Source organism: Leptonychotes weddellii, unplaced genomic scaffold (assembly GCF_054177405.1).
Source record: "Leptonychotes weddellii isolate Sample4059 unplaced genomic scaffold, ASM5417740v2 HiC_scaffold_6802, whole genome shotgun sequence".
Lineage (NCBI taxonomy): Eukaryota > Metazoa > Chordata > Mammalia > Carnivora > Phocidae > Leptonychotes > Leptonychotes weddellii.
This window is the reverse complement of record NW_028037308.1, coordinates 1-9,906: the sequence shown is the minus strand read 5'-3', so window position 1 is coordinate 9,906 and position 9,906 is coordinate 1. Positions and strand designations below refer to the sequence as shown.

At 40.1% G+C, this 9,906-nt stretch overlaps 1 pseudogene; it reads right to left on the bottom strand.

The window, feature by feature from the left end:
• Window positions 1–6: 6 nt before the first annotated feature.
• On the bottom strand, window positions 7–3,419 carry LOC145719732 (glyceraldehyde-3-phosphate dehydrogenase pseudogene; annotated as a pseudogene).
• Between the last annotated feature and the right edge of the window lie 6,487 nt (window positions 3,420–9,906).

Genomic DNA, 9,906 nt, shown 5'->3' with positions numbered 1-9,906 from the left:
CGTTGGGGGTGGGGACACGGAAGGCCATACCAGTGAGCTTCCCGTTCAGCTCAGGGATGACCTTGCCCACAGCCTTGGCAGCGCCAGTGGAAGCAGGGATGATGTTCTGGGCAGCCCCTCGGCCGTCGCGCCACAGCTTCCCAGAGGGGACGTCCACGGTCTTCTGGGTGGCAGTGGTGGCATGCATGGTGGTCATGAGTCCCTCCACAATGCCGAAGTTGTCATGGATGACCTTGGCCAGAGGAGCCAAGCAGTTGGTGGTGCAGGAGGCAGTGCTGACAATCTCGAGGGAGTTGTCATACTTCTCATGGTTCACACCCATCATGAACATGGGGGCATTGGCAGAAGGAGCAGAGATGATGACCCTCTTGGCCCTGCCCTTCAAGTGAGCCCCAGCCTTCTCCATGGTGGTGAAGACCCCAGTGGACTCCACAACATACTCAGCACCAGCATCACCCCATTTGATGCTGGCGGGATCTCGCTCCTGGAAGATGGGAGATGGACTTTCCACCGATGACAAGCTTCCTGTTCTCAGCCTTGACTGTGCCGTGGAATTTGCCATGGGTGGAATCATACTGGAACATGTAGACCATGTAATTGAGGTCAATGAAGGGGTCACTGATGGCAACAACATCCACTTTGCCAGAGTTAAAAGCAGCTCTGGTGATCAGGCACCCAATACGGCCAAATCCGTTCACTCCGACCTTCACCATTGTGTCTCAGGGACGTGACTGGCACTGCACCAGAAGATGCGGCTGTCTGTCGAACAGGGAGGAGCAGAGAGCCTATTCTCCTATTTCTTATAAATCAGTAGTTGAATCTAGAAACTTCATCAGATTGAGGTTTTATCATTTTGGTAAGGCCACTTTAAGGTGGTAGTGTGTTCTTCATCAGGAGGCATATAATGTCTGTTTTCCTTTTTATTATGTGATTATTGATTTTCAAGGCCTAGATGTTTTCATTCATCAGGAGTTATAACCCTATCCTTCTTCATTTATTTGTTGGAATACCTCTTAAAGAGAAACTGTCTTATCCATTATTACGGTACTCTGATACAGATTACATAGGAAAGGCAGGATAAATATTTGATCCTTTCACTTTATCTGACAGCTTTCAAATAATGGGCTGGTTTCCCAGCATCTTTCAAACATGACCAATTAGCTTTGTTTGGAAGTCATTATGAAATCATGATTTAAACATTATTTGATGTGTTTGGATCCACTGCTATTATTCCCTTTAGTGATACTTAAATTTTCCTGTCTTTGTCCAGTGGAGGTCCTTTTGACACAACTTCCTTAGCAGTTCTTGCTATCTGGTCTGACAAAATGTTCCATACTCACTGATACCTTTTCTGCCCCAGACCTGGAATTAATTTTTTTTAAAGACTTTATTTATTCGAGAGAGAGAGTGCAGAGAGACAGAGAGAGCAAGTGAGCATGAGCATGAGTGGGGGGGGTGGGTAGAGGGAGAGGGAGAAGCAGGCTCCCCACTGAGCAGGGAGCATGATGTGGCGCTCGATCCCAGGACACTAGGATCAAGACCTGAGCCAAAGGCAGATGCCTAAGGGGCTAAACCACCCAGGCGCCCCCGGAATTAATCATTTCTTTACATTTTAGTTTCTTTTAGCAGGAAATGGTATTTTTGGATCACAATCTGGGCACTGAGATTGCTTATTACCATTGTAAAGAACTGTTGATAATGATTTCTAGGCTTATAAATGGGTTTGAATTCCTCTTGGAACCAAGAGTTATGAAATAGTTCTAAAATGTCCAGTTTATAAGGTCTTTTCATTTTTTTTTTAAAGATATTATTTATTTATTTATTTGACAGAGAGATACAGAGCACAAGTAGGCAGAGTGGCAGGCAGAGGGAAAGGGAGAAGCAGGCTCCCCGCCGAGCAGGGAGCCCGATGTGGGCCTCGATCCTAGGACTCTGGGATCATGACCTGAGCCGAAGGCAGCTGCTCAACCAACTGAGCCACCCAGGCACCCCAGGTCTTTTCATTTTCTATTTATACTATTCATTTCTAGTCTTTTTGCATCATGATTAGAGAGTATGGTCTGTACTCTTTCTACTTCAGGGAATTTACTGAGGTTTTCTTTGTGGCCAATTTCTTTATAGGCAATGTTTCTAAGTGTTCTACAGGCACTTGAAAAGGTATGTTTTCTGTTTCAGGGTAGATGACTATGCTATTGAAATCTAGATCCTTCCCTGTTTTCTATGTGACCTCTTATGAAATAAAAGATGGAAATTAAAGTCTCCTACAAGCAATGTATTTCTGTTGATTCCACCTTGTATCTCCTAATGTTTTCGTCTTATGGATGATAGTCATGTTCTTTTTGGCATATATATATTTTAACTTCAGTGTGAATAGCTATTTACAATGCTCTCCTTTTTCTTACTTAATGCTTTTTCATTTGAATCCAAACTTGTCTGACATTAGAACTGCAACCCCTCCTTTCCTTTGTTTGCATTTCTTTGACATACCTTTGCCCATCTTTTTTTTTCCCAGATATTCTGAATCAATTTGTTTTAGGTGTGTCTCTTTAAAGTCATTTTAAGTGTTGCTTCAAGATCTAATCTAAAAGAACTGTTTTTTATTTATTTTATTTTATTATTTTTTAAAGATTTTATTTATTTATTTGACAGAGAGAGACACAGCGAGAGAGGGAACACAAGCAGGGGGAGTGGGAGAGAGAGAGAAGCAGGCTTCCCGCGGAGCAGAGAGCCCGATGCGGGGCTCGATCCCAGGACACTGGGATCATGACCCGAGCCGAAGGCAGACGCTTAACGACTGAGCCACCCAGGCGCCCCAAAAAAGAACTGTTTTTTAAAATAAAAGTTGATTTCATTTACATTTACTGATATAACTTTTCTACTTCCTTTTAAAACAGTTACCACCTAAGGTTCACTTAGGGGTTGGGCTAATTTGAATTTTGGAAGTAATTTTCAAGTACTTATTTTTCCTTCCCAAGTATTCATTACTGAAAAAGAATAAATCTCCCATATGGCCCATGGAAGGGAATAATGCTTGGATGTGCAATATTCAATAACGGCCCTCGTATCAGCTTTACATATTCCCTTTCCTGGTAGGTAAGCACTAATGCCCATGGTCTGAACCTTTGCCAGGTATCCATCTAGTAGTACTGAGCCATCACACAGGTACACGACACACTACCCATAAACATTATAAAGACACCCAGCCCAATTCCAGTTTGAATGTTCACCAATAAGTCAAAAGGTACACCATGATAGCAAGTGCACAAAAAATACTACATACCTTGCTCCAAGGCGATTTGCTAAGAATGTCAACGAATCTTTTTCTGCTCCTGCACACTGGCTGAATGAAATAACACAATCCTCTAAAGGAGTCATTCCTGCCATTACTGGGACTGGCATGAAGAGAGGATTTGACTTTGGATCAATTAAAGTCTGATAGTCTATACAAGTTACCTTTTAAAAACAAGAGACACAAGAACAGCAACCTGAAATAAGCAACTAGTGGTTAACACTGGTTTAGTTACAGTAGCAGTAATTTTAGTTTACATGAAAAGCGATTTTACTTGAAAATAACCTTGTGTATGCTCATTCTCAATACATTTCACATTATATTAAAAAAATTAATTCATTACACAGGATATTAAGATCAGGCAGGTTTATCATTTAACTTACTAAATATTACGGTAAATTTAATTTCTCCCCAAGTATTAGTTTATAAATTTTCCTCTTAATTCTTGGAAAGTTAAAAAAAATGGTGAAATTACCAGTGTTCAGCCAATACAAAAGAACAATACAAAAGTGCACCTATGCTTTGGTTGTGAGAAAACAAGGAGGACTGAAATAGTATGAGAGACCTGGGGTAACATCTTAAGAAGGAATGCTGCTGCTGTGGCCCCAGGGAAACAATAAGCTCTACTCTGCCAGGACTGGGGCCAAGAAAACTTGCATATTTTCCTCTTACAATTCCCTTTGCTAAACTCAAAATCTAAACCTTGCTCAAACACCAATTTACCTAAACTGAATTGCTTAGGAAATAAATATTAACACTCTCAGCACCTGATATCCTTCAACACTACATTTCAACTGCTACAGGGTTTTCTTACCAGCCACGTATTTGTGACAACTTCTCCCACAGTTGCTTCTACTTCACACCCCAGTAGCGGAACCACAGCATAATCAGCAACAATTCTGCTCTGAAGGGACACGATTTTTCCAGCATTTTCTCTTATGATATTTGCAATATTAGATTCATTTTCATTACTAAACCCCAAAACAAGGAAACTCTTTTGGCTAAATAAACCTTCTTCAGTAATTGTAGAAGCGTCAGGGAGGCAACGAGTGACAGAAGACTGATTTTCTTCTTGCAGAGAAATATGAGTAGAGTCATTGAAGGGCTCAACTTCAGACTTCACAGCTTCAACTGAAAGAGAAAAAGAAATGTCATCTAGCAGAAAATTTATCTTACACTTAAAGGTAACATGAAGCCTGAGAACTGTGACCACAGTCACAAAAACTAAGGCTTAGTAAGTACACAATGAGGAAAGGATACAAACTCATCCCATTTTCTTGGCTACCAAGAGTACTGTCATTATTTCCATCTTCCATTAGGAATGACAACAGCAATCATGTCACTGTTCTAGGTATTCCTAGTATACTAGAAACTCCAATTAATTGAAAATTATGAAGCTCTAGTAACTCCCTGGGCCTGTCTCAGTCCCCAAACTGGTTTTGCTAATTCACACCAGAATTGAGAAAATATCATTAAGGAAAAAACAGAAGTAATGGCCTAAGTGGTCAAGCCCTTCACGTGGAAATAACTGTATAAATATAATAAGAGAATTATGGTTATTGCTTTTTATGGTTCCTTATCTTTCAAAAACCTCCTAAAATTTTCATATTGAGATTACAGCTGCTTAGCTACTACAACATGGATTTAAGAGAACAACTGATGAAGGACCCAAGCAAATAGTCTCAACTATTACATTTCAGAATCAAGTTGGCTGATAATTAGAAGAAAAAAACATAAATGTCAGTAACAAAATATATATAGTCCCTAATATGCAATAAACACTGGCGATTCAAGGCTAGAAGTTTAAAAGGTAAAAACTTAGTACTATTTAACATACTACTGGAAGTCTTAGCCTCAGCAATCACACAACAAAAAGAAATAAAAGGCTCCAAAATGGCAAGGAAGAAGTCAAACTTTTACTATGCAGACAACATGATACAATATGCAGAAAACCTGAAAGACCACCAAAACATTGCTAGAACTAATATATGAATTCAGCAAAGTTGCAGGATATAAAACCAATGTGCAGAAATCTGTTGCATGTCTATACACCAATAATGAAGCAGCAGAAAAAGAAATCAAGGAATCGCTCTCACTTGCAATTGCACCAAAAACAGCAAGATACCTAGGAATAACCTAACTAAGGAGGTAAAAGATCTGTACTCTGAAAACTAGAGATCACTTATGAAAGAAACTGAAGAGCACACAAAGAAATGGAAAAACATTCCATACTCATGGATTGGAAGAACAAACACTGTTAAAATGTCCATACTACCCAAAGCAATCTATGCATTTAATGTAATCCCTATCAAAATACGACCAGATTTTTCACAGAGCTGGAACAAACAATCCTAATGTTTGTATGGAACCACAGAAGACCCCAAATAGCCAAAGCAATTCTGAAAGAGAAAAACATAACTGGAGGCATGATTCTGGATTTTAAGCTCTATTACAAAGCTGTAGTCATCAAGACAGTATGGTACTGGCACAAAAACAGACACATAGATCAATGGAACAGAATAGAGAGCCCAGAAATGGACTCACAAGTATATGGTCAACTAATATTCAACAAAGCAGGAAAGGATATCCAGTGGAAAAAAGTCTCTTCAACAAACGCTGTTGGGAAAGAAAACTGGACAGCAACATGCATAAGAATGAAACTGGACCACTTTCTTACACCATACACAAAAATAAATTCAAAATGGATGAAAGACCTAAATGTTGAGACAGGAAACTGTCAGAATCCTAGAGGAGAATACAGGCAGCATCCACTTTGACCTTGGCCTAGCAACTTCTTACTAGACACGCTGCTGGAGGCAAGAGAAGCAAAAGCAAAAATGATCTATTGGGACTTCATCAAGATAAAAAGCTTTTGCACAGCAAAGGAAACAGTCAACAAAACTAAAAGGCAGCCTATGGAATGGGAGAAGATATATGCAAATGACATATCAGACAAAGTGTTAGTATTCAAAATCTATAAAGAACTTATCAAACTCAACACCCAAAAAACAAATAATCCAGTAATGAAATGGGCAGAAGACATGAATAGACACTTTTCCAAAGAAGACATCCAGGTGGCTAACAGACACACAAAAAGATGCTCAACATCACTCACCATCAGAGAAATACAAATCAAAACCACAATCAGACACCACCTCACACCTGCAAAAATGGCTAAAATTAACAACACAAGAAACAACAGGTGTTGGCAAGGATGCACAGAAAGGGGAACCCTTTACACTGTTGGTGGGAATGTAAACTGGTGCAACCACTCTGGAAAACAGTATGGAGGTTCCTCAAAAAGTTAAAAATAGATCTACCCTATGACCCAGCGATTGCACTACTGGGCATTTACCCCAAAGATACAAATGCAGTGATCCGAAAGGGCACCTGCACCCCAGTGTTTATAGCAGCAATGCCCATAATAGCCAAACCATGGAAAGAGCCCAGACGTCCATCAAAAGATGAATGGATAAAGAAGATGTGGTGTGTATATACACACACAATGGAATATAACTCAGCCATCAAAAAAATGAAATCTTGCCATTTGCAAAGACGTGGATGAACTAGAGTGTATTACGTTAAGTGAAATAAGTCAGTCAGAAAAAGACAAAATACCAAATGATTTCACTCATATGTGAAATTTAAGAAAGAAAACAAATGAACATATGGAAACAGGGAAAATTAAAAAAGGAGAAAGGGAAACAAGCCATATGAGACTCTTAAGGATACAGTACAAACTGAGAGTTGATGGAGGGAAATGGGCTAGATCAGTGATGCGTATTAAAGAGGACACTTGTGATGAGCACTGGGTGTTGTAAGTGATGAATCACTGAATTCTACTCCTGAAACCAATATTGCACTGTATGTTCACTAAGTAAAATTTAAATTAAAAAAAAAGGTAAAAACTTAGTTTTTGATAACTCTAGTGGTGCTGTGTACAGGGACTGGCTAACTACAGCCTAGGGGCCAAACTGGGCCTGCAGCCTGTGAGTTAAGAATGGCTTTTATGCGGGACACCTGGATGGCTCAGTCAGTTAAGCATCTGCCTTTGGCTGAGGTCATGATCCCAGGGTCCTGGGACTGAGTCCCACATTGGGCTCCTTGCTCAGCGGGGAGCCTGCTTCTCCCTCTGCCTGCTGTTTTCCCTGCTTGTGCTCTCTCTCTCTGACAAATAAATAAAATCTTTAAAAAAATGGCTTTATGAGGCGGCTGTCTTTGGCTCAGGTCACGATCCTGGAGTCCAGGGACTGAGGCTCAAGTTCGGCTCCCTGCTTTTCCATCTTCCTCTGCAACCCTCCCTCCTCCCCCCACCCCACCCCCGTGCTTGTGCTCACTCTCTCTCTCAAATAAAATCTTAAAAAAAAAAAAGGAATGTTTTTTACATTTTTAAGTGGTTGTAAAAAGCAAAACCCAAACAAAATAGAATATGTACAGAGACAAAACATGGTTGACAAAGACTAAAGTATTTACTGTCCGTTCCTTTACAAAGTAAATTTGCCAAGCCCTACTTTATGAGATCTCAAGAAGCCTGGAAGTTATTCAAGGATTCTTCATTTATTCGCCTATGCAGGCAGTGTGCTGAGGTGCTTTACATGTATGTAATTAGTGCTCGTGATACTCTGATGATGATACTACTGGCTTATCTTTTTTTTTTTTTAAAGATTTATTTATTCTTATTTGAGAGAGAGAGCACGTACCCACGCACGAGAGGGGGGAGGGGCAGAGGGAAGAGGAAGAGAAGCAGAGTCTGACATGGGGCTTGACCTCAAGACCCTGAGATCATAACCTGACCTGAAATCAAGAGTCAGATGCTTAACCAAATGAGCCACCCAGGCACCCCACTATGGTTTATCTATACTCTTTCTTCAATGAGAATCTCAGGCTTAAAGAGGTTAAGTAACTTGCCTGAAGTCATATAGTTAAGTGGTAGAAATGAGACATAAACCAAAGGCTATCTGACTTCAGAGACCGTAACATTATGTTATATAAAGTGCCATCTTCTTATTTCTATCCTCATCTCCAAAAGACATTAACATTTTAATTTTTAAACTAATTCTTGCCATATAAAAAAAGTTGTAAATCTTTATAAATAAAACTTTCCTACTTCATACAAGTATTTAAATTACTCTTATTGACACTCTGAAGAAGAACAGTTTTATCTAAAGCGTTTACTGATCAGTAGGTCAGGAGACTCTTTGACCTCAGTTTCATACTATAGAGAATAAGAGACATGAGTGTATTTATAATTTTAGAGATATCGGAGGATGAATAAGCTTAGATGGAAACAAAGGTGATATGACACACAAAGGCGATAACATAGTTATCGCTCCTATAGTTTTTAAAATAGCTATTTTTGGGGCACCTAGGTGCCTCAATTGGTTAAGCAGCTCCCTTCGGTTCTGGTCATGATCTTGGGGTCCTGGGATCGAGCCCCACATTGGGCTCTCTGCTCAGCAGGGAGTCTGCTTCTCCCTCTCCCCACCTCCCCATCGCTCATGTACTCTCTCTCAAATAAATAAAATCTTTAAAAATAAAATAGTTATACTTTTCTTTCAAATTTTATTTATTTGAGAGAGAGAGAATGAGAGAGAGAGAGCATGAGAGGGGGAAGGGTCAGAGGGAGAAGCCGACTCCCCACTGAGCAGGGAGCCTGATGTGGGACTTGATCCTGGGACTCCAGGATCATGACCTGAGCCGAAGGCAGTCGCTTAACCAACTGAGCCACCCATGTGCCCCTAAAATAGCTATTCTTAATATAAAACATAAAAAGTTTTTTCCCCTTTATAATTACTTTGTAATCACACCTAGAAGGCAAAAGAAACAACTCTGTTTAATGTCTATATACTGCTGGTGAGAGGGAAGATGGAAACCATGAGGAATTTTAAACTAGTACTATAAAAACAAACTAGCAATACTAAGTTCTTACAAACTGCAAGTAAAACCCTGAAGTTTTTATTTCTTTGACAATTTTTTTATTTATTTAAATTCAATTAGCCAACGTATAGTACATCATTAGTTTTTGATGTAGTGTTCAATGATTCATCAGTTGCATATAACACCCAGTGCTCACCACATCACATGCCCTCCTTAAGGCCCATCACCCAGTTACCCCATCCCCCCCACCTCCCATCCGCAATCCTCAGTTTCTTTCCCAGAGTCAAGACTCTGTCATAAAACCCTGAAGTTATTAAGTGACTCAGAATAAATTAGATGTTCTACAGCAGTCCTTTCCATTTATTTGGATAATAGAACCCCCTTTTCAAACAGATCTCATTTAGAAGCCCAACACACACTTCTTGATAAGTCTAATACTGAACAAGCTCTCCCAAAAATAATTTTGCTTTAAGAACTACAAAATACTTGGGGCAGAGCAAGATGGCAGAGTAGTAGGAGACCTGGATTTCGTCTGGTCCCAGGAATTCAGCTGGATAGGGATTAAACCATTCTGAACACCTACAAACTCAACAGAAGATCGAAGAAAAGAATAGCAACAACTCTCTGAACAGAAAAGGGACCACTTTCTGGAAGGTAGGACGTGCGGAGAAGTGAATCCGAGGCGATATTCGGGAGGATAGACGGTGGGGGAGGGGGCCTCCATCAGCTGATACCGTAGG